Source organism: Haliotis rufescens, unplaced genomic scaffold, assembly GCF_023055435.1.
Source record: "Haliotis rufescens isolate VD_foot unplaced genomic scaffold, xgHalRufe1.0.p SCAF_20, whole genome shotgun sequence".
NCBI lineage: Eukaryota > Metazoa > Mollusca > Gastropoda > Lepetellida > Haliotidae > Haliotis > Haliotis rufescens.
The window spans coordinates 21,310,107-21,333,644 of NW_025963891.1; the positions used below are offsets into that span (position 1 = coordinate 21,310,107).

General features: G+C 40.8%; 1 protein-coding gene across 1 annotated transcript in view; it reads right to left on the reverse strand.

The window, feature by feature from the left end:
* Window positions 1–23,538, reverse strand: part of LOC124137805 (zinc finger MIZ domain-containing protein 1-like) — a 423,984-nt gene that overhangs the window by 306,480 nt on the left and 93,966 nt on the right. Inside the window, exon 3 of the mRNA XM_046504266.2 lies at window positions 22,246–22,338. The gene's annotated coding sequence lies outside the window, so the exon portion shown is untranslated. The remainder of the gene's footprint in view (window positions 1–22,245; window positions 22,339–23,538) is intronic.

Sequence of the window (23,538 nt, forward strand, 5' to 3'; positions counted from 1 at the left end):
GGTTGATGGCATGAGCAACGCTTGCATACAATCAGCAGGTGAGGGGCAGGCCTTGTTTATTCTAGGAAGGGCCTGGGATTTCTTTGAATAAAAATGTTTTCCTGAAATACCTGAAAATAATTTTGCCTCTGGTTTAAAAATGAAAAGATATAACTGTTCACTGGACATAATTGTATACCTTGAAGCAGTTACCAAGAAAATATTCGTCTTGAACAAATATTCAAGACAAACCCATCCAACTAAATCTCCCACTACTTGCACTGGTGGTCGGGTAGCCTAGTGGTTAAAGCATTCGCTCGTCATGCCAAAGACCCGGGTTCTATTCCCGACATGGGTACAGTGTGTGAAGCCCATTTCTGGTGGTCCCTGTTGTAATATTGCTGTAATATTGCGAAAAGCGGCATAAAACCATACTCACTCACTCACTCACTCACCCGCACTTGAATATCACATTGTTAATCTCTAACCACCTGATCCTCATTAGAAGACTACAGGTGTGCACTGGTGTTTAGGACCTCTTCTGCCTTGGAATAGAGACAGCGCTAAATGTCAATAAATCTACATGTTTTCAACAAAGGCTTAATTTGTATAGTTATATTTAAACACAAAATAACATGCCAGACTACCAACATGACACATTACACACGTACTTGCTCTTAAAAATCAGTGGTTATGATGGATGCTTGCGACATCGTTGTCATGGCAGAGATTCTGTGTCATGACTGTTTCATAATCCCAGTGTGAAAGAAAATATTGCCGGGTGGGGGTGTTAAGAACAAATACACATGACAAAGTCACAATGACATTGTGAGGTTTGAGGAAATTCTTTTTTTTTCTTCTGCAGTAAGTTTAGTGAGATATCAAGAGGTGAATGGTAATGACAGAGTGACAATTGAATCTAGTGAGTGTTAGTTGTTGTTGGTTTGTTGTTTAACGCCGCACTCAGCAATATTGCAGCTATATGACGGTGGTCTGCAAATAATTGAGTCTGGACCAGACAATCCAGTGATTGATATCATGAGCATCGATCCACGCAATTGGGATCGATGACATGCATCAACCAAGTCAGCGAGCCTGACCACCCGATCCCGTTGGTCGCCGTTTACGACAAGCATAGTCACCTTTTACGGCAAGCATGGGTTGCTGAAGACCTATTCTACCCCGGAATCTTCTCGGGTCGAATCTAGTGAGTGAGTGAGTGGGTGAATCTAGTGAGTAAGTGAGTGAGAGTATGGTTTTCCGCCACTTTTAGCAATATTCCAGCAATATCATGGCGGGGACACCAGAAATGGGCTTCACCCATTGTAGCCATGTCGGGAATAGAACCCAGGTCTTCGGCATGACAAGCAAACGCTTTAACCGCTAGGCTGGCAACCTGACCGCCCCCAATTGAAACCAACTAATATCGACATTCTCTCAGAATGCTTCTTGAACATGAATGAGTTTTCGTTTCATTGAGGTATGAAGGTATGAATCGAAAAAACAATATGCAAATGTTTGTAAAAATCCTCTCTGTGGATTCATACAGTTTGAACATATAATTAAATTCAACAAGGAAAACATGTTTTATCTACAATAGATTAATAAAAAACAATTATATGATACAAAGCAGACAAAAATGACGAGACACAAACATTCCAGGTGTAGGAGTACATACCGTCACATGACATGAATCAGGTGATTGTTTAATTTTTGCATATAACTTGACACGCCTACAAAGTCAGTAGCCAATCAATGGAGAGTAGCATAAAACAAAATTCATTGGACCTGTCCAATCAAGGCAAGAGGCAAGAAGAACTGCAACATTCAGACTGTTACGAACAGGAACAAATATGTCCGGAAGAAGGCAGCTGTTTCAAATGACATGGTCAGTAACTGCCAGATTCAAACATTACCGGTAGTTCCCTGAGAATGGGAAACACAGTTCAAAAATGTGAGTTAGAAATGAAACCAGAAGACATGAAAATTGTGTAACAAGTCGAGTGAAAAAAACAACAGGCCATCAAACCTGCATGTTTGCTGTCTAATTCCTCCTCAGCCATCGGCTTTGAAGGGTGGTTCGGACGATGAATATGCACGAATTCTGCTAAAACGTCCTGTGCATGATAATACAGGCGAGCAGAAAGGGAATTCCCAAGACTGTAATATGGGATTCCCAAACATTCCGTAGTGGTGAAAGTAGTCTGCTTCGGTAGGCATGGCATTTTTTTTAAAGTTCACATGGAAATTAATGCAATAACACTTGGCCAATTCAGCCAATCAGAACGCAGGAATTACAATGCACACAACGAAAATATAATTAATGTGACTTAAGGAGTATTTCAGTTATATCACTGCATGTCAGCTTAATGTTGGAGGAAATGAGATGAGAGACACCTGTTTTACGTGTTTACCACCTCAGAAAAACCCATCAGCACAGGTATGGTGGTGACATAGCATGGATCATAATCAGGTCAAATCTCACTTCCACAATACGCAGATCCTGTCATGACTAACAGATTTACAGTTTCTTTTGTTTGTTTGTCTGTTTGTTGTTTAACGCCGCACTCAGCAATATTCCAGCTATATGACGGCGGTCTGTAAATAATTGAGTCTGGACCACACAATTCAGTGATTGACATCATGAACATCGATCAACACAATTGGGATACAATGACATGCATCAACCAAGTCTGCGAGTCCGACCACCCGATCACGTCAAACTCACAGTTAAAGGTTTTGTGTATTGATTTGCGTGAAATCAGAGGTGACTGATCTTACAAGATGTTCTTCAGTTTGTTTGTTGTTTAACACTCAGCAATATTCCAGCTATATGACGACGGACTGTAAATAATCGAGTCTGGTCCACACAATCCAGTGATTGACATCATGAACATCGATCCACGCAATTGAGATATGATGACATGCATCAACCAAGTCAGCAAGCCTGGCCACCCAATCCCATTAGTCGCCTCTTGCGACAAGCATAGTCGCTTTTTACGGCAAGCATGGGTTGCTGAAGACCTATTCTACCCCGGATCTTCACGGGTCTTACAGTTTCTAAGATGACTGGGGCACCCATGCCCCTCCACCAAGTAAAAGGATGCTTACATGCAGTCTGTTTCTCAGACCGAGAGAATAAACTAAAAAAGGAATCCAACTAGAGTCTAGAATGATTTGGCAAGTCTAGATTGCCTCAGCCCTGAAATTAGGCATTGTTCTAGTTTGTCCGTTTGTTGTTTAACGCCGCACTCAGCAATATTCCAGCTATATGAAGGCGGTCTGTAAATAATCGAGTCTGGACCAGACAATTCAGTGATTGACATCATGAACATCGATCAACACAATTGGGATACAATGACATGCATCAACCAAGTCAGCGAGCCTGACCACCCGATCCCGTCAGTCGCCTCTTATGTCAAGCATGGCTTGCTGAAGACCTATTCTAACCCATATCTTCATAGATTTAGGCTCCATTTGGATCAGATTTTTTATTTGTAGATATATATTTCTAAACAAGATAACTTTATTTTTGGAACTAGTTTTTAGTAACTAAATGTAAGCCTTACAGTCATGGAATTGTATGTACTCTTTTCCAACAAAATCCCATGAGAAATGTTAAAAATATTCAACTTTGAAGTTGCTTTTTTTAATTGTATAAAAGCTTGTTTAAGTTTTGGCTTAAATTTAATCCTAAACACAAGCATCTCAATTTATCTTGACATCTATATTCCCTTCACACCTGTCTCTGCATCAACGTTCTTTGTGTAAATCAAACAACATTGACAAACGAGGACATCCTGGGATACTCGAAGACGAGGCAGATCCTGGCTTGTTACTTAAGCCATGCTGTCGATATTGATTTTTTGACCTGAACACTCTATATCAATGTGTAGATAATACAGAAAACCTATTATCCCTTAGGAGCATTGGCAGTGGCATTTAGATTTTCCATTTGAGTTAATGATGCTCCGAGTCCTGCGTTACAAACCCGCAATAACTTGGATAAATCCTTATGGACACTGAAGTCGGTACTGGAAGCTCTGATAGCTTGTCTAATCGTGACTTCTCTTTCGACATGCTTTTGTCAACGTAATGGTGAAACAGACAAAATAAGAATTACACATACATGTCCCAATGATCATATTCACATTGTAGTTATGATTAAATGCTGATATTTTGTTGCGGGTAAAAAGGTCACAGGTCCATGATGGGAAGTGATGACATATTGACCTTTGTTGAAATATCACTGAGGATGCTTCCATGCTGAGGAACAAGGTTCACCGCCATGACAAATGACTTCATAGCTGTTGTCTTGGTATTTGGGTTGACAATCTGTCAAAACTGCCATTTTGGAAAAGTACATAAAAAAACAGAACCAATTTTTTACAATTTTTACAATCTTGTCTTAAATGCTAATGGTACAGACAAGACAAATGTTTTAGAAACTTAGACTTTAACAGCTGAAACAAAAAAGTCATTCTTAGAGATAAATGAGAACCACAAATAATCCAGGGTGATTTTTCACTCTTAATTGGTTAAGTGAAAACACGCAAGCAAACACACCAGGTCTGTACGTCACAAATACCTTGAGAAAATCAGAAAAACACAAAAGTACCAAATGGGGATCTTAAACTTAGGCATGAACATGGTCAACAAAGACCTTTCTAGAGGGGGGCACGGGTGGCCCAGTTGTCTGAGGCACCGCGATACGCTGTGCAGAGTTGCATCCCTTGGGCACGCCAGAAACCTATGATTGTGGGTTCAAATCCCGGTTCGCCCCGATTATGTATCTAGGTTTGTCAGCACCATACCCGTGCTCATGGGTTTCACCGAAGTGGTAAGTGTCTGAGACCTGCATCACTTCGGGCTTTCCTCCCACATTAAGCTGACACGCCATGATATAACTGAAATACTGTTAAAAGCGGCGTTAAACCCAACTCACTCACTCACCTTTACAGAAATCAGTGATAGAGACATTTTGCAAGTGTGCCACAGGGCACTAACACTGATTATTAAACCAGTAGGCATAGTAACCAATCGAAGAGGCTAATAAAAGGAATCAGATGATACTGGTCCGACACATCTTGTAGCTCCTACTTAGCTGTGCCCTTTGCAAGTGTGCCAACAAGAAGAATACTTTTCATCCATCTTGGAACAAGAGTCAGATAATAAGCAGTTGTACTTTAGAAACATTACCAATTACCTTTACACGGAGGTTGATAAGGCAATAGTCAAACTGGGAATCCCCAAGTTTTTTGCGTGAATCATACTGTGAATTAAGTGTCTTCATATGGTAGTCATTTTCCAAATGTTTGTGCAGCAATATTCCAGCCATATCACGGCGGGGGACACCAGGAATGGGCTTCACACACTGTACCCATGTGGGGAATCGAACCCGGGTCTTCGGAGCGATGAGCGAATGCTTTATTCACTAGACTACCCCACCACCCCAGCCAAGGTTCAGTCGTGACATGAAAGACATTGCGTGATTAGGGGACAATGATTCAACAGACTGGCCTATGGGACTTCATTTTGTACAATTGAAAAAAACCCAGCAGCTCCCATTCTGTAGCTTGTTTGGTATTGAAGCTAAAGTTGGACTTCATTCCAATTCCGTACCAACAGAAATTCTTGAGAGAGTGGTTTCTGAAGATGATCTTATTGGACCAAACTCCCACAAACCAGAGTAGTGAAATCACGACATTGTTGCAACAGACATGTGAAAACGCCACAACGCCAGAATCTGAAGAGACAGAAGATGTTCCTAAGACTCATCTAAGGACCACTGAACTGAACATCCAAGTCCACAAGATGGTCAGCTTGCACAGGTGGAATGCATGGTTAAGCGTAGTCGTCTTGAGCATGTTCCTGGCAACCTTGGTGATAATGTGACAGTTCCCATCCCATGTAGATCGTGGTAAAGGCGACCCTCGTAATCTCATGGGCGTCATTGTGGACAGAGACAACAATGACCTGTATGACGTAGCTGTTCGTGCGATTCAGACTCCAACAGCTGTACAGCATTATACATATAATTGTATAAATCTTGACGAGGTCAATATGCAAAAACAAGGACCCTCAGACCTGACCCCTGACGTGGTCGGGTCAGACCCGACCCCTAAGGTCTGGTCAGACCCAGGGTGTTCAAATTTAGACTCATGATAAATTGTTTACAATGTAACAACTGCTAAAACTTAAGTGCAAACAATATTACTGTAATCTTAGTCATATTTCTGTTCACAACTGCATGTTATTTTTTTGTTATATTTGTCGATAAAGGTAAGTAACATAGAAAATTGACTCTAGCATTTTTTCATGTTTGAAGGACCAATCAATTATTCAGTTACTTTCATCATCGCAAGATCAAAAAGATCCAAAATAACATGAGGAGAATAAAAAAAGGAATCTATTTCAATTTGTCAATCTGTCACAAATTCAGTCTCATTTTTCAGCAATATGTATATTGACTGGATATTTCAATAAATATGTACAATGCCTGAGTGAATAAGTCAATATACACGCTGACTGAAATTATCAGTCAATATACATATTGCCTAATTATAGTCATTGACTGTAACATACATATTATTGAACGAGTCCCTGTTCAATTTTGTGTATTTAAAAACATATCTTATTCAAAAGCACTGACAATATAAATTGTAACAAAAGGCGACAAGTGTAGTAATTTATTTATTACTCACTTAAGCTTTACCTAAATTCAACATCGAAAAATGACTTCCGTGGTATAAGGGTGGCGTATCAATACAACATTTGTCGTTGGTGATTCAACTGTTTTCTTTTTGCGACCAGCCTGGCAAACAAGTGTTAAGCTGTCTCAGTGATCAATTATAAAAAAAGATAAGATCCAGATACCAAAAATATGATTAAGTAGCCTAACCACAAACATCAAGTAAGAAACACCTGTAAACAGTAAAATCTACTTCTGTAATATCAAACTCAGTTCAGTGTAGGCAAGGGCGCCCAAGAGACGATTGACTCAAGCCTCGTTGGCAATGTGATTTCATACGAGTCATTTGATTATATGTTATGAAACTGTTGTAAGTACCATAAAACACCACCACATACACAGCATCAATCATTTAAACCACAGGATTTCATGAGGATATCATTTTCTAATGACTGTTTACTTGATCCAAGGGGGGCCACTCTCATTTGCAATTCATAGATCAAGGTCGTCAGTATACGCAGTGATGAAAGTTGTGATGATGGTTCGATAAAATGTTTTGTTTATTAGTGATGCTCTGAATATTTATTTGCCATTATACTGGTAGAAATAAGAAACTTAATTTACTTAATTATAATATTATCCATGCTATTGGCATTTTAACACAACGAATTGTGAACTGTGGAAATAAATAAATCTGAAAAGAATTCTGTGTTCACCATAATTACAAGAGTCATCAGAAGATGACAAATCCCTATCTCTCCCACAATACCACAATAGCAAGAGGCGCCACTTCAGCCCCAAGTTAAAACATGCATCAAGTTTGGATGAAAATCCGTCACATTTCTTTTTGTAGTCATGCTCCTGAAACAAAATACAGACGGACCCACCAGATGATGACTATATCCACTCACATTATATGTCAGGGGGATAAAAACATTTAATCTGCAAGACCATAGGTTCATCACCGACACTACCTGCCCACTGAACTAACACTTCTAGTATTTAGATATTTTTAGATATTTTTTTTGAAGAACCAAACACATACCATATTCGACGTAATAAGCTCCTCGCTCTAATAAGCGCCCATGTCGAGATTTGCTAATATATTGGCTAGTGAACAATCCCAATTAGCACCCCTTCCAACCCCTATTCGCATATAATATGCACTGCTTCCTTCCCCTATTCGCATATAATACGCACTCGTGTGTTATATGCACCCTGTATTATTGGCAATTAAATTCTGGAAAAATATATCTGTCGTACATAAACATTTCAGGCTGTCTGCATAAACCACGAAATTTATCTTTCAACTCCATAATAATATTCTAATATTTCTAATTTTGAGAGCGCCCTGTGCGCTTATTACGTCGAATACAGTAATCTCAACTGTTTTTCTGTAATTATTTTTTCCCACCTCCCTAAACCAAGATTTTCCCCCAAATCTGCAAACCATGAAACAAAAATGTCCGGTATATAAACTAGTGAGTGAGTGAACATTATTTATTATACTGCTTTCAGCAATGTTCCAGATATATCATTCAAAACAGGTTCCCCACAGGAGATATGGCTTGGGTGAAATCAAGCAATATCTACATTGTAGATATCACTGCAATTAAATTGCATCACAATGCTTTGCAGACGTCACGATCAAATGACATCACTAATGGCACTGCTACTGAAGCTGTTAGCAGTACTTTTTACACTTAAGACTGCTTACTACTGTCTACAAACTGAAAAAGTTGGAAGAATGATGTTGGATGATAAATAAAATCTTACCCTCGTGTCTTTTGATATCAAATATATCAAAATCAATTGATAAAAATTTAAAACTCAGAGTTTTAAACTTTTATCGACTCGTGTAGATATGTTTGATATCAAAAGACACTTGGGTGAGATTCTCCATTTATACTACTCAAAAGAAGTTAGAGAACACACCTTTTTTTCATAAAACATGTTAATCTGACTTGACAGATTAACTCTAAACACATGAAAACACTGGTTGCTCTTTAACATCGTCTGAGTAGTTTATATTGTGGCATTAATAAGCCTTAACATAGCCTTGTGCTACAAGAAACCTGAATGGTGATCTTGACCTTTGATTAATCTTAACCAAAACCGTCTACAAACTGGACACATCCTAGCGAAGGTACATACCAAGTTTAATAACAAATGCATCAATATATTTTGAGAAAGTGTAAAGAGTTTTTTCTATCTTGTTACCTTGACCTTTTCATGATTTATGTCAAAAGAATCCCACAGGGCCATTTGGGCAAATAATATCTAATGTAAACTCACCCACTCACCTGAGAATAAATATCAGTAGACATGATGATTTACCATTTAATTTGTATATCCTGTTCTGCTAGTAGGCATTGATTTAAATGCAGAAATAAAGATTACCGTGTGCGTTTTCTTGCAAAATAAGCCAGAAATAGCAATCACATGTTCACACATTTTCTACCAACCTACTGGTGAAAAACATATTCAATAATATATCATCAAAGAACTTTGATGCAAAGATTGGAAGAAAAATATTTGAAACTATTATTTTATCTGAAATAACACATTTTAATATCATCCTATTTCAGTTGCAGCCATATAGATTTAAATAACAATAATCATAAGCATAGCACTTTGAAACAGCTGATTGCTATTGCAGGATTTTTATTTTGTATTGAATAATTTGACCTGTCACTGTTGAGACTACCCCCAGAAATGCGAAAACATAATGTTGTCAAATAATAGTCAAACTACAACAAATATCCCTTATAAAGAGTCAAAGTGTGGCATTTATGACATATGTATCCATTTTTCTGTCAACTAAAGTTCATTTCAAGGCATCACTATAGGCATAATCTGACTGTAGTTGCTGTAAAAAAGGTCACTGATCACTTCACACACGGTTTCAAAGAAATTTATGTCAACACTATTGAATGACATTTTGAATAACTTTAATAAAATACATTACAATTTATTTTTTTATAACTTGATAGTGTAGTAACAGGATTAAATTGCCTAATTCAGTACGGATTTGTTGATATGGTATTTCCAGTGTTACGTGCTCACGGTACGGTCTTGAGTTTGCATTGGAGGAAAAACATCAAAACTCATTGTGCTGTGTTTTATGGGGAAAAAAGTGTGCTATACACAAGAAAATGTGGTATATGCTATGAAGTGACCCTTTATTTTATTCTTTTATTATTTTATTTATACATTGAACATCCACCAGTAACTGTCAAATACGAGGTGGGCGTGACCAAAATGTCAACTGGCAAAAAAAACAAAAACTTGATCCTTGGTAATTGGAAAAAACATTTTCCAGAGTACCATATTTTCTTGAGTATATTGTGCACCCATGCATAATCTGGCCCCCTCTCTTTTCAGTATTTTGGCGAAAATGGTTTTTTTAAGTATTACACTTAGTAAAAAATTACGTTGTGTCCCTTCAGCGAATTCAGGTAATCGAACAGGTCGGATAACAAACTTGGTCAAAGATAATGGTAAATTTGAGATAAAACATCACAAAACATGATGATTCAGCATTAAGATTACCGTGTGTATTTTTCTTGTAAACTGAGCCGGAAATAGCAATCAGCTGTACACACATTTTCTCCCAATCTACCGGTGTTTCGGTTAAAAAATATGTAATAATGTAACTTCAATGAATTTTGTGGCAACGATCAGAATTGTATTTGAAACTATTATATTTTCAGGAATAATATTTTCCAATATTGTTTTATTTTAGTAGCACTTATTACTATGTGTATATTGAAATAATTATAACCATAAGCGAAGCACTTTGAACAGCTAACTGCTACTGCCAGATATTTTTTATGTATGGAACAATCTGATGAGTCACCATTGAGGCTTTCTTCAGTCTTGCTTTGTCGATTGCAAAACTTATGTTGACATACAATAGTCAAACTACACCAAATATGACATCTAACGAGTCAAAGTGTGGCAGTTTTGATATATGTATCCATTCTCTATCAACTAAAGTTCGTTTCAAGGTATCCATAGCAATAATCCTCATGTTTTTAATCAATGTGCTCAAGTGTTTTGATGCACTTAGCAAGGTAATACCTGTTTTATTACAATATAGATCTTGTTTATCGATCAGATCATTTTGACTGGGTGTCGCCATTTTTTGGAAGCAAATGCAAGTGATATGAGAGGTCTGAGTGGTCAATAGGAGAGATACATAAGGGACTTAACTCATAAAGCTCACTGGTTGCACTACGACCGAGTCACGAAATTCAAGCCTAGTTTGATAAGGGTAGAAACTGGACTTTTATTTTCATTAAACTCTCTTGCCTCAGGAAGATGAAATTACACACACATGACGTCAGTTTGCTATGACGTCATGATGCACTGATGACTTCATGTGTTTCCTTGCCAACTGACCGCCTCCGTGGTCTAGTGGTAGAGCGTCTGCCCGGAGAGCGGAAGGTCCGGGGTTCGATCCCCGGCCACGTCATACCAAAAGACGTTAAAAGATGGTACTTGTTGTTACCCTGTCTGGCGCTCAGCATCAAAAAGGGCTAAAACAAGGACTGGTCGGCTCAGAGTCAGATAACTGTGTCTGAGTGGGGTATTCATGTTAAACTACGGCATGATCTCAGTGGGCTAGCACTAAAAATCGGCATCAGTCCGGACTAGTACAAGCAGCCACACACACACGTGCATGCACGTCGCTATATAAGTGCAATAATCTTGGACGCGACATTAAACCCAATTTCACCTCCCCTCACCTCACCTCACCTTGCCAACTGAACAGTCTAGTTTGCGGAAACTAAATTTAAAAGACTGAGCTTAAGTAAGATGCAGCCTACATCACATTGAAATTCCCTTTTGGCACAAATTAGCAGGACAAAGTTTTGATTAAACATATCTCACAAAACAAAGAATTCATTTAAGTTAACATTGAATCGCCCTGTGTTTCTGTTACAGAAATCAAGACCAACTCTTTCTATGAAATGGCCACTCAATAGACACCTTGGCTACCTCTAAGTTCCTACGATAAATATTAATTAAACTTTAATATGACAAACATATCACTATGACACATGTCATTCTTTTTAATTTGGGACTAGGACAAAATGTAATACCTTTCCAGAAAGTTATTAATATGCAAAGATCCTTTTTAACATTTTACGACCAATCAGCTTGCAGACGAGACCCTACACCCATTTGATGAACAAAAGATTTCAAGTATTTCAATTATCTGCTAGATTGTATGGATGTCCCAGTGCTTTAAGGCATTGCAATTCACTGTGCAAAGTTGCCTCCCTTAGCTGTGTCAGGATCCAATAAGCATAAGTTCGAATCCCACATTCTCCCTGATTATGATCCTTGGTTTCTCAGCATCATACTCATGCTTTTGGGTTTCACCAAAGTGATAAATGTCAGACTTTACTCCCACATAAAGCCGACAGGCGATATAAACGAAATACTGTTTAAAGCAGCTAAGAACTAAAATCACTCACTCAGTACCATGCTATGAGATCAACACTGCCAGTAAACTCACAGTTAAAGGTTTTGTGTATTGATTTGCGTGAAATCAGAGGTGACTGATCTTACAAGATGTTCTTCAGTTTGTTTGTTGTTTAACACTCAGCAATATTCCAGCTATATGACGATTGACTGTAAATAATCGAGTCTGGTCCACACAATCCAGTGATTGACATCATGAACATCGATCCACGCAATTGAGATATGATGACATGCATCAACCAAGTCAGTGAGCCTGGCCACCCAATCCCATTAGTCGCCTCTTGCGACAAGCATAGTCGCTTTTTACGGCAAGCATGGGTTGCTGAAGACCTATTCTACCCTGGATCTTCGCGGGTCTTACAGTTTCTAAGATGACTGGGGCACCTATGCCCCTCCCCCAAGCAAAAGGATGCTTACATGCAGTCTGTCTCCCAGAACGAGAGAATAAATAAAAAAAAGAATCCAACTGAAGTCTGACCACCCGATCCCGTTAGTTGCCTCTTCCGACAAGCATAGTCGTCTTGTTCTTCGGTACATCACTTTGGTGGCGTCATACTTCTTCAGGAGCAAGTCTTACCCCCATAGTAAAACACACTCTGGGGGGTTTATCTTTACCTTCGTGAATAACCCAAGTCAATGAACTAATTTTAACCTGTAACAGAGGAATGAATTGATGATTACACCTCTTTCAGGGACATTTTTTGTAGGGACAAAGAAACTACGCGCTGACATCTCTGACATAATCATCCTACATGTTTCACGAGCAGAACTGTAAGAGACAACATCATTCACACAAGTCAACACGTGACTCTTATCATCGACTTCTCACGTCCTGTTTCTTACAGAAAGAACTTCCGAAAAACTTCTTATTCAATCTGTCACTTGTAAAGTATATTATTTTGAATGAATTTATTTTTTATCAGTATTTTAGGAAAATGTTCACAATGTGCCTGGCATCAAGCGAGTAAAACTATCTGACGTGGGATCATGAAATATTTTGCCAAATGTGTTCCTCATCTGTCTTGCCAAATTATGTCTGAAATGGAGCAATTTTCTTGAGAAAAAAACGCAGTTAATTCAGAATAGGGGTTTCCAATTTCGCCTGTTTAACCAGAACTTTTTCAGAGATTCATGTAGATAAGACAAACTCAAGACAATCCTGACAAGGCGAAAACCAGATCTTGGCCAGATGTTAGGTTAGTTTTATCATCAAAGCTTTCTGTAATCAAAGTCTCTCGCCTTTGCATCTTCTTGCAAAAAAACACAACATCTGGTCTCCAAATTCTAAAGCCAATCCATCATCTGTACAAGTCAGACAGTTATTTCCATGAATTGTAACGATGTGGTAACGTTGAAATCATAACAATAATTAATGTTTTGTTATAGTTCTACGAGACCCCCATACTTACATAACCCATCATATATTTCACAGACATCTCATTCTCCATCACTTCCTCTGCTTCCACATATTTAGCACTCGATCGTGTATTCATGCGTATTTTAAATTCAACCAATCCAATCCCTTACATTTTCACTCCTTGTCCTCACCACTCAGTTATGTTCACCCAATTATGCCTCCAGCCACCTTTCCCTCTAATTCATCCATCCATCCACTAAACTTATTAATCAATCACTTTATTCATCTTCTAATGTCCATCTACTTGCAAAGTATGTACCGTCTCACCTAATCCATGTCCACTTTAAATCTCACCCCACCTTCATTTCAAATCTCACCTCACCTCCACTTTCATTCTCATCTCACCTCCACTTTCAATCTCACCCCTCCTTCACATCCAATCTCACCCCACCTCCACATTCAATCTCAGCCCACCTTCACATCCAATCTCACCCCACCTCCACATTCAATCTCACCCCACCTCCACATCCAATCTCACCCCACCTTCACATCCAATCTCACCCCACCTCCACATTCAATCTCAGCCCACCTTCACATCCAATCTTACCCCACGCCTACATCCAATCTCATTTCACCTCCACATCTAATCTCACCCCACCTTCACATCCAATCTCACCCCACCTTCCCATCCAATCTCACCCCACCTTCCCATCCAATCTCACCCCATCTTCACATCCAAGCTCACCCCCACCTTCACATCCAATCTCACCCCACCTCCACATCCAATCTTACCCCACCTTCACATCCAATCTCACCCCACCTCCACATCCAATCTCACCCAACCTCCACATCCAATCTCACTTCACCTCCACATCCAATCTCACCCCACCTTCACATCCAATCTCACCCCACCTTCACATCCAATCTCACCCCACCTCCACATCCAATCTCACCCCACCTTCCCATCCAATCTCACCCCACCTTCCCATCCAATCTCACCCCATCTTCACATCCAATCTCACCCCACCTCCACATCCAATCTCACCCCACCTTCCCATCCAATCTCAGCCCACCTTCACATCCAATCTTACCCCACGCCTACATCCAATCTCATTTCACCTCCACATCTAATCTCACCCCACCTTCACATCCAATCTCACCCCACCTTCCCATCCAATCTCACCCCACCTTCCCATCCAATCTCACCCCATCTTCACATCCAAGCTCACCCCCACCTTCACATCCAATCTCACCCCACCTCCACATCCAATCTTACCCCACCTCCACATCCAATCTTACCCCACCTTCACATCCAATCTCACCCCACCTCCACATCCAATCTCACCCAACCTCCACATCCAATCTCACTTCACCTCCACATCCAATCTCACCCCACCTTCACATCCAATCTCACCCCACCTTCACATCCAATCTCACCCCACCTCCACATCCAATCTCACCCCACCTTCATTTCCAATCTCACCCCACCTCCACATCCAATCTTACCCCACCTCCACATCCAATCTCGCCCCATCTACTGCCAATCTATTCCCTCTCTCCTCACATCTACTGCCAATCTATTCCCTCTCTCCTCACATCTACTGCCAATCTACTCAATCACTCCTCACATTCCATCCAATCCATCCAATCACACCCACATTCACTCTCTTTACCACAACATATTTCCCCTTCATCCTAATTCCAACAAAAGAAATCTTTTTGTCCCTGTCGGTCCAAGTATAGCTCATACCGACAGAGTTACTCTTGCCAATTGGAAATAGAAGCAGAGTCAATATGAAGACATCTTAATCAGGATGTAAAACTCTGAGAATAGGTCAAATGTTATATACAACTCCGTCATTTATTTCACGGCCACACACACACATAGACATCAAAGCGCACACAAATACATGACATTCTTTCCAACAGACTGAAACTGTTGCATCATTACAACGTAGAAAAACATCCTTAACTAGACTCATTAGACCTTAGATAACTATTTCAACTCGGAAAATATAAAATGTTCTTCAGACCTAGTTTGTCACATATCAGGAAATTCCAATGAAAACAATTGAAATATTTGCATATGAAAATAAACAGGTGGAGTACTGGAGTGACGTTCCCTACAGGTGGAGTTCTGGGGTGACATTCCCTACAGGTGGAGTTCTGGGGTGACATTCCCTACAGGTGGAGTTCTGGGGTGACATTCCCTACAGGTGGAGTTCTGGGGTGACATTCCCTACAGGTGGAGTTCTGGGGTGACGTTCCCTACAGGTGGAGTTCTGGGGTGACATTCCCAATCTCACCCCACCTCTACATCCAATCTTACCCCACCTCCACATCCAATCTCACCCCATCTACTGCCAATCTATTCCCTCTCTCCTCACATCTACTGCCAATCTATTCCCTCTCTCCTCACATCTACTGCCAATCTACTCAATCACTCCTCACATCAACCGCCAATCCATCCAATCTCACCCCACCTTCACATCCAATCTCACCCCACCTCCACATCCAATCTCACCCCACCTCCACATTCAATCTCACCCCACCTTCCCATCCAATCTCACCCCACCTTCCCATCCAATCTCACCCCATCTTCACATCCAATCTCACCCCCACCTTCACATCCAATCTCACTCCACCTCCACATCCAATCTTACCCTACCTTCACATCCAATCTCACCCCACCTCCACATCCAATCTCACCCAACCTCCACATCCAATCTCACCCAACCTCCACATCCAATCTCACCCAACCTTCACATCCAATCTCACCCCACCTTCACATCCAATCTCACCCCACCTCCACATCCAATCTCACCCCACCTCCACATCCAATCTCACCCCATCTTCACATCCAATCTCACCCCCACCTTCCCATCCAATCTCACCCCACCTTCCCATCCAATCTCACCCCATCTTCACATCCAATCTCACCCCCACCTTCACATCCAATCTCACTCCACCTCCACATCCAATCTTACCCTACCTTCACATCCAATCTCACCCCACCTCCACATCCAATCTCACCCCACCTCCACATCCAATCTCACCCAACCTCCACATCCAATCTCACCCAACCTTCACATCCAATCTCACCCCACCTTCACATCCAATCTCACCCCACCTTCACATCCAATCTCACCCCACCTCTACATCCAATCTTACCCCACCTCCACATCCAATCTCACCCCATCTACTGCCAATCTATTCCCTCTCTCCTCACATCTACTGCCAATCTATTCCCTCTCTCCTCACATCTACTGCCAATCTACTCAATCACTCCTCACATCAACCGCCAATCCATCCAATCACACCCACATTCACTCTCTTTACCACAACATATTTCCCCTTCAACCTAATTCCAACAAAAGAAATCTTTTTTGTCCCTGTCGGTCCAAGTATAGCTCATACCGACAGAGTTACTCTTGCCAATTGGAAATAGAAGCAGAGTCAATATGAAGACATCTTAATCAGGATGTAAAACTCTGAGAATAGGTCAAATGTTATATACAACTCCGTCATTTATTTCACGGCCACACACACACATAGACATCAAAGCGCACACAAATACATGACATTCTTTCCAACAGACTGAAACTGTTGCATCATTACAACGTAGAAAAACAACCTTAACTAGACTCATTAGACCTTAGAAAACTATTTCAACTCGGAAAATATAAAATGTTCTTCAGACCTAGTTTGTCACATATCAGGAAATTCCAATGAAAACAATTGAAATATTTGCATATGAAAATAAACAGGTGGAGTACTGGAGTGACCTTCCCTACAGGTGGAGTTCTGGGGTGACATTCCCTACAGGTGGAGTTCTGGGGTGACATTCTCCACAGGTGGAGTACTGGAGTGACCTTCCCTACAGGTGGAGTTCTGGGGTGACATTCCCTACAGGTGGAGTTCTGGGGTGACATTCCCTACAGGTGGAGTTCTGGGGTGACCTTCCCTACAGGTGGAGTTCTGGGGTGACCTTCCCTACAGGTGGAGTTCTGGGGTGACATTCCCTACAGGTGGAGTTCTGTGGTGACATTCCCTACAGGTGGAGTTCTGGGGTGACATTCCCTACAGGTGGAGTTCTGGGGTGACATTCTCCACAGGTGGAGTACTGGAGTGACCTTCCCTACAGGTGGAGTTCTGGGGTGACATTCCCTACAGGTGGAGTTCTGGGGTGACATTCCCTACAGGTGGAGTTCTGGGGTGACATTCCCTACAGGTGGAGTTCTGGGGTGACATTCCCTACAGGTGGAGTTCTGGGGTGACATTCCCTACAGGTGGAGTTCTGGGGTGACGTTCCCTACAGGTGGAGTTCTGGGGTGACATTCCCTACAGGTGGAGTTCTGGGGTGACATTCCCTACAGGTGGAGTTCTGGGGTGACATTCCCTACAGGTGGAGTTCTGGGGTGACATTCCCTACAGGTGGAGTTCTGGGGTGACATTCTCCACAGGTGGAGTACTGGGGTGACATTCCCTACAGGTGGAGTTCTGGGGTGACATTTCCCACAGGTGGAGTTCTGGGTTGACATTCTCCACAGGTGGAGTATTTGGGTTACATGGACTGATATACTTCCAATAAATTAGTTTTAAAAATCATTTATACAAATAAAGTATTGATAGGAATATACAATAAACATCAGTTTTGTCATGCAAATGATTACCCATATGGAACCACCACAGTTCAGATAATCATGTGGTGTCATATCAGTTTCAGTGTCACATAATACGTAGCTTGTTGAACATCTATCTCTATCAGTGTTGATCTCTTCAACAAGCATTTTGTCTCCAAAATAAAGTTGCATATCAAGTTCAATAAAAGTTTTTTGTTTGTTTGTTGTTTAACGCCCCATTCAGCAATATTCCAGCTATATGACGGCGGTCTGTAAATAATCAAGTCTGGACCAGACAATACAGTGATTGATATCATGAGCATGAATCCACGCAATTGGGATTGATGACATGCATCAACCAAGTCAACGAGCCTGACCACCCGATCCCGTTTATCGCCTCTTATGACAATCATAGTCACCTTTTACGGCAAGCATGGGTTGCTGAAGACCTATTCTACCCCGGATCTTCACAGGTCTCAAATATTAAGGAGCCCTGAAGCCTCCCAATTTCTTGAGCTGAGAATGGGGGAGTGGAGGCTGACAGAGATGTGAATGGTGTGAGGGGAGGAATGGGAGCCTGGGAAGATGAATGGTGGTGGTGATTGTTGTATTAAATACATACTCTGAGGTCTGTATGAGAGCTTAGTAATTTCTCTTCATTACATAATTGCCAATATTATGAGCATCTTGTAGTGTTGTGTTTTGTTCATTTATATACTTAATACAATACAGTGAAACTTCATTAGTCCAGACACTGTTAATCTGGAAACCCCCTCCTCCTGACAACTCTTCAGAACATCTTTATATCTTTAAAAGGAGATTACGACTTACCATTGATTTGTAAATCCAGATATTCGTAAATCTGGACGATTTCATTGGGAATGGCACTGTTTGTATTATCAGGGCCCCACTGCATTGTAACAATTATTCCTGTTGCCTTGGTCTGCATGTTTTTCTTGAAGTGACTCAACTATATGTATGATAATTCAAAGTAACTATCTGTGCATGTAGGGCACATAATTACAATGTAATTAAAATGCAATATCCATCCTCCAGTTGTGGATGTTACGAATACATGTCTGTGAATATATTCAAATACTTATTGCAGACATGCTCTACAGCCTATTCAGATGAGTGTCGATGCAATGTCAGATAACAAAAGCATAGTGTTTGTTTTCTTCCGTTTCCAGCAAAAGGTGCTTTTTAAACACACTTGATTGTCCTTCGGTTCATTTAAAAAAACCATCGGCTTTTGTGACGCAAGGTTGTGATTATTCAAGCAGTATGGAACAGACAGAACATGAGATGAAAGTAAGACAGACGTAACTGTTTCCATTCACGTGTCAACATGACATTGATTCCGGAATATTTCAAGTTTGAAAAATATTGTTGAAGTTCTTACATATCTTGTTACCTGATATTGACAACAGTGACAAGAGGGCACACTGACTTCAAAGATGATGTCTCAAACACATCTTGATACAATATACATTAAAACAGCCATGTACTGCTTGTCGGTGTAGACAAATGCCTTCGGCCTGTACACTGTGATTGGGGTAAATGGGGTCTCTATTGGTGGTGTATGGTGGTGTGCTGTGTGTGTAATAGGGTAAATGGGGTCTCTAGTGGTTGTGTGGTGTGCTGTGCTGTGCTGTGTGTGTAATAAGGGTAAATGGGGTCTCTAGTGGTTGTGTGGTGTGCTGTGCTGTGTGTGTAATAAGGGTAAATGGGGTCTCTAGTGGTTGTGTGCTGTGCTGTGCTGTGTGTGTAATAAGGGTAAATGGGGTCTCTAGTGGTTGTGTGGTGTGCTGTGTGTGTAATAAGGGTAAATGGGGTCTCTAGTGGTTGTGTGGTGTGCTGTGCGGTGTGTGTAATAAGGGTAAATGGGGTCTCTAGTGGTTGTGTGGTGTGCTGTGCTGTGTGTGTAATAAGGGTAAATGGGGTCTCTAGTGGTTGTGTGGTGTGCTGTGTGTGTAATAAGGGTAAATGGGGTCTCTAGTGGTTGTGTGGTGTGCTGTGTGTGTAATAAGGGTAAATGGGGTCTCTAGTGGTTGTGTGGTGTGCTGTGCTGTGTGTGTAATAAGGGTAAATGGGGTCTCTAGTGGTTGTGTGGTGTGCTGTGTGTGTAATAAGGGTAAATGGGGTCTCTAGTGGTTGTGTGGTGTGCTGTGTGTGTAATGAGGGTAAATGTGGGTCTCTAGTAGTTATGTGGTGTGCGGTGTGTGTAATAAGGGTGAATGGGGTCTCTAGTGGTGTGCTGTGTGTGTAATAAGGGTAAATGAGGTCTCTAGTGGTTGTGTGGTGTGCTGTGTGTGTAATAAGGGTAAATGAGGTCTCTTGTGGTTGTGTGGTGTGCTGTGTGTGTAATAAGGGTAAATGGGGTCTTTAGTGGTTGTGTGGTGTGCTGTGCTGTGTGTGTAATAAGGGTAAATGGGGTCACTAGTGGTTGTGTGGTGTGCTGTGTGTGTAATAAGGGTGAATGGGGTCTCTAGTGGTTGTGTGGTGTGCTATGTGTGTAATAAGGGTAAATGAGGTCTCTAGTGGTTGTGTGGTGTGCGGTGTGTGTAATAAGGGTAAATGTGGGTCTCTAGTAGTTGTGTGGTGTGCGGTGTGTGTAATAAGGGTAAATGGGGTCTCTAGTGGTTGTGAGTTGTGTTGTGTGTGTAATAATCAATACTTTAAAGTCAGCAAAAGATTATTAAATTTATCTCTTAATGTTATGGTAGTGTCTTTGGGTATAGCAAGAATGGAACTGACAATTGAATAATTGAATCTGTACTTGAATCATTCCTGACCTATTAACAAAAATACAGCACAGGTCACTTCAGGCCAATGTTTCATGTTCTTGTGACTGTTAAAACCACTCATGTATATTTGATTCTCTGAGTGAAAATGTGAAAAACAATATCAAAAGGCACTGTAGCTCACTTGAATGGTTCTGAAATATTAAAATAAGATCCCAAAGGTCACAAGGCAAAAGAAGTACAAGCAAATGAAATGAGAGTTTCTACACAAAAGAAACTCACAGAATGTTCATTGAATAATACATTGATTCATGAATAACTGGTTAAGAAAAGGGCCATATTACGTTTTCATCCCAATTTCCACAACATGTTATACACAGTGACACATGAAGGTTCAAGGTTGATGCTGTTTCTAATATCACAATACACATTAAAACATAACATGTGTTATTTCATATTCCACATACCGTATGTATATCACATTTCATAATGTTACATTAAATTAATATTTTCATTGTGGTTGCTGAAGAAGCCATGCTTAATTCTGACGTGAATTCTAAGAGCACAGTTAGATATACCACAGCTTGAATCATCCAAAGTCTGTTCTTCATGGACCTTGGGTTCAGACGGACGAAAAAAATGAGAATTTTACAAAGAATGGATCAACACATGGAAAAATGTACCGTAACATAAACTGACTGTTTACTCTCAGCACTGTTCCAGCCATATGACAGTGGTTTGTAAGTAATCGAGTCTGGCCTATAATGCAGTGATTGACATCAGGAGCATTGATTCACATAATTGGGATATGATGACACAAAATCAATCAAGTCACTGAAGCTGACCACCCACTCTATTTACATGGCTCTAACGACAAGCTTAAGTTACAGGGGCCTATATTCATACCCAAAATCCCCCACATCACTGGTAATGAAAATAATAATTATATTTCATATACCTAAATGTCATTAAATGAAGGGAATTATAAGCCCCAAGACCCAATGCTGCCAAACACACTGAAGATAGGGTCATGTTCATTAAATAGATGTCAGTGTGTTTGTTACTTTCAACTTTCTGCAGAGCTATTTCCTTCTAAAAAACATTATTACATGGAATACATAAGTAGGTTCCTATGCAATAGACAACACAACAGGTGAAACATACACTGCTGGTTGAACACCGAATAGCTGCTGATCACGCCACAAGTCAATCCACATGCATTATTTATAACATCGCCTCCAAATAAAGGTCTCGACTAAACCTACTACAGGGCAGCCAACGATGAAAAGACATGTCGTAAAATATGTTCCAGTCGGGGAAAATTAATTTACAAGGCGACAAAGTACCTAGTGATCATACCTGATTATTTACACTGCCCGGATCAATACCTCCCTGTATAGGTGTGGACTGTCAAGTCTGAAATTGACACAGCGGCCAGGCCTTAGTGGTTACCTGCAACGTACAATGTAGACAACAGTCAGTTGCTTTTCTATTCTCATAGACTTGTGAGGGAATTTACAGCCCAAGTAGTTTGTATGTTGTAGGCTTAATGTGCCTGTTTGCCGTGCCTGACGGTTTGTTTAGTCTTAGGTAGGTTAAAACAACCGTTACGATGAGCGTCTCCACAACACTTCTTGAGAGGCCTTAGAGGGTGCTGTTTACCATCAAGTGCACTGTGATTTATCGCACTTGTTACACACTTACTAACATCAAGTTCAGTTGTAGAAACAACCAAACAGGCCACATTGGAACTTGCATGTATGTCACTTAGTCCCGAGAAAGAGACAAGTGGTTTTTGGGTTGAGCTAGGAAACACTAAATAGGCCGGTTAAGAGAATAAAATGTATTTGAGTGAGTGAGTGAGTGAGTGAGTGAGTGAGTGAGTGGGTGGGTGGGTGGGTGGGTGGGCGGGCGGGTTGGTGAGTGAGTGAGTGAGTGAGTGAGTGAGTGAGTGAGTGAGTGAGTGAGTGAGGTTTCTGATGTTTCCCCTTTTGGAGAAACATACGAACACAGGTATGGTGCTGAAAACATAGACACATGATCATGGCAAACTAGGATTCGAGGTTTCTTGCACGCTAAAAGACGCAACTCTGCACAGCTTTGGAAAGATGGTGAAAGATGCTAGATATATTGAGTTAAAGGCTACAACTCCTCATGAGGTCATAATTCTGTCAGACGTACATGCATTTATCAGTTCTGTCTGTCTCACCTGACATCAGTTCTGTCTGTCTCACCTGTCATCAGTTCTGCCTGTCTCACCTGACATCAGTTCTGTCTCACCTGTCATCAGTTCTGTCTGTCTCACCTGTCATCAGTTCTGTCTGTCTCACCTGTCATCAGTTCTGTCTCACCTGACATCAGTTCTGTCTGTCTCACCTGACATCAGTTCTGTCTGTCTCACCTGACATCAGTTCTGTCTGTTTCACCTGTCATCAGTTCTGTCTGTCTCACCTGTCATCAGTTCTGTCTCATCTGACATCAGTTCTGTCTCACCTGACATCAATTCTGTCTGTCTAACCTGACATCAGTTCTGTCTGTCTCACCTGACATCAGTTCTGTCTGTCTCACCTGTCATCAGTTCTGTCTGTCTCACCTGTCATCAGTTCTGTCTCATCTTACATCAGTTCTGTCTCACCTGACATCAATTCTGTC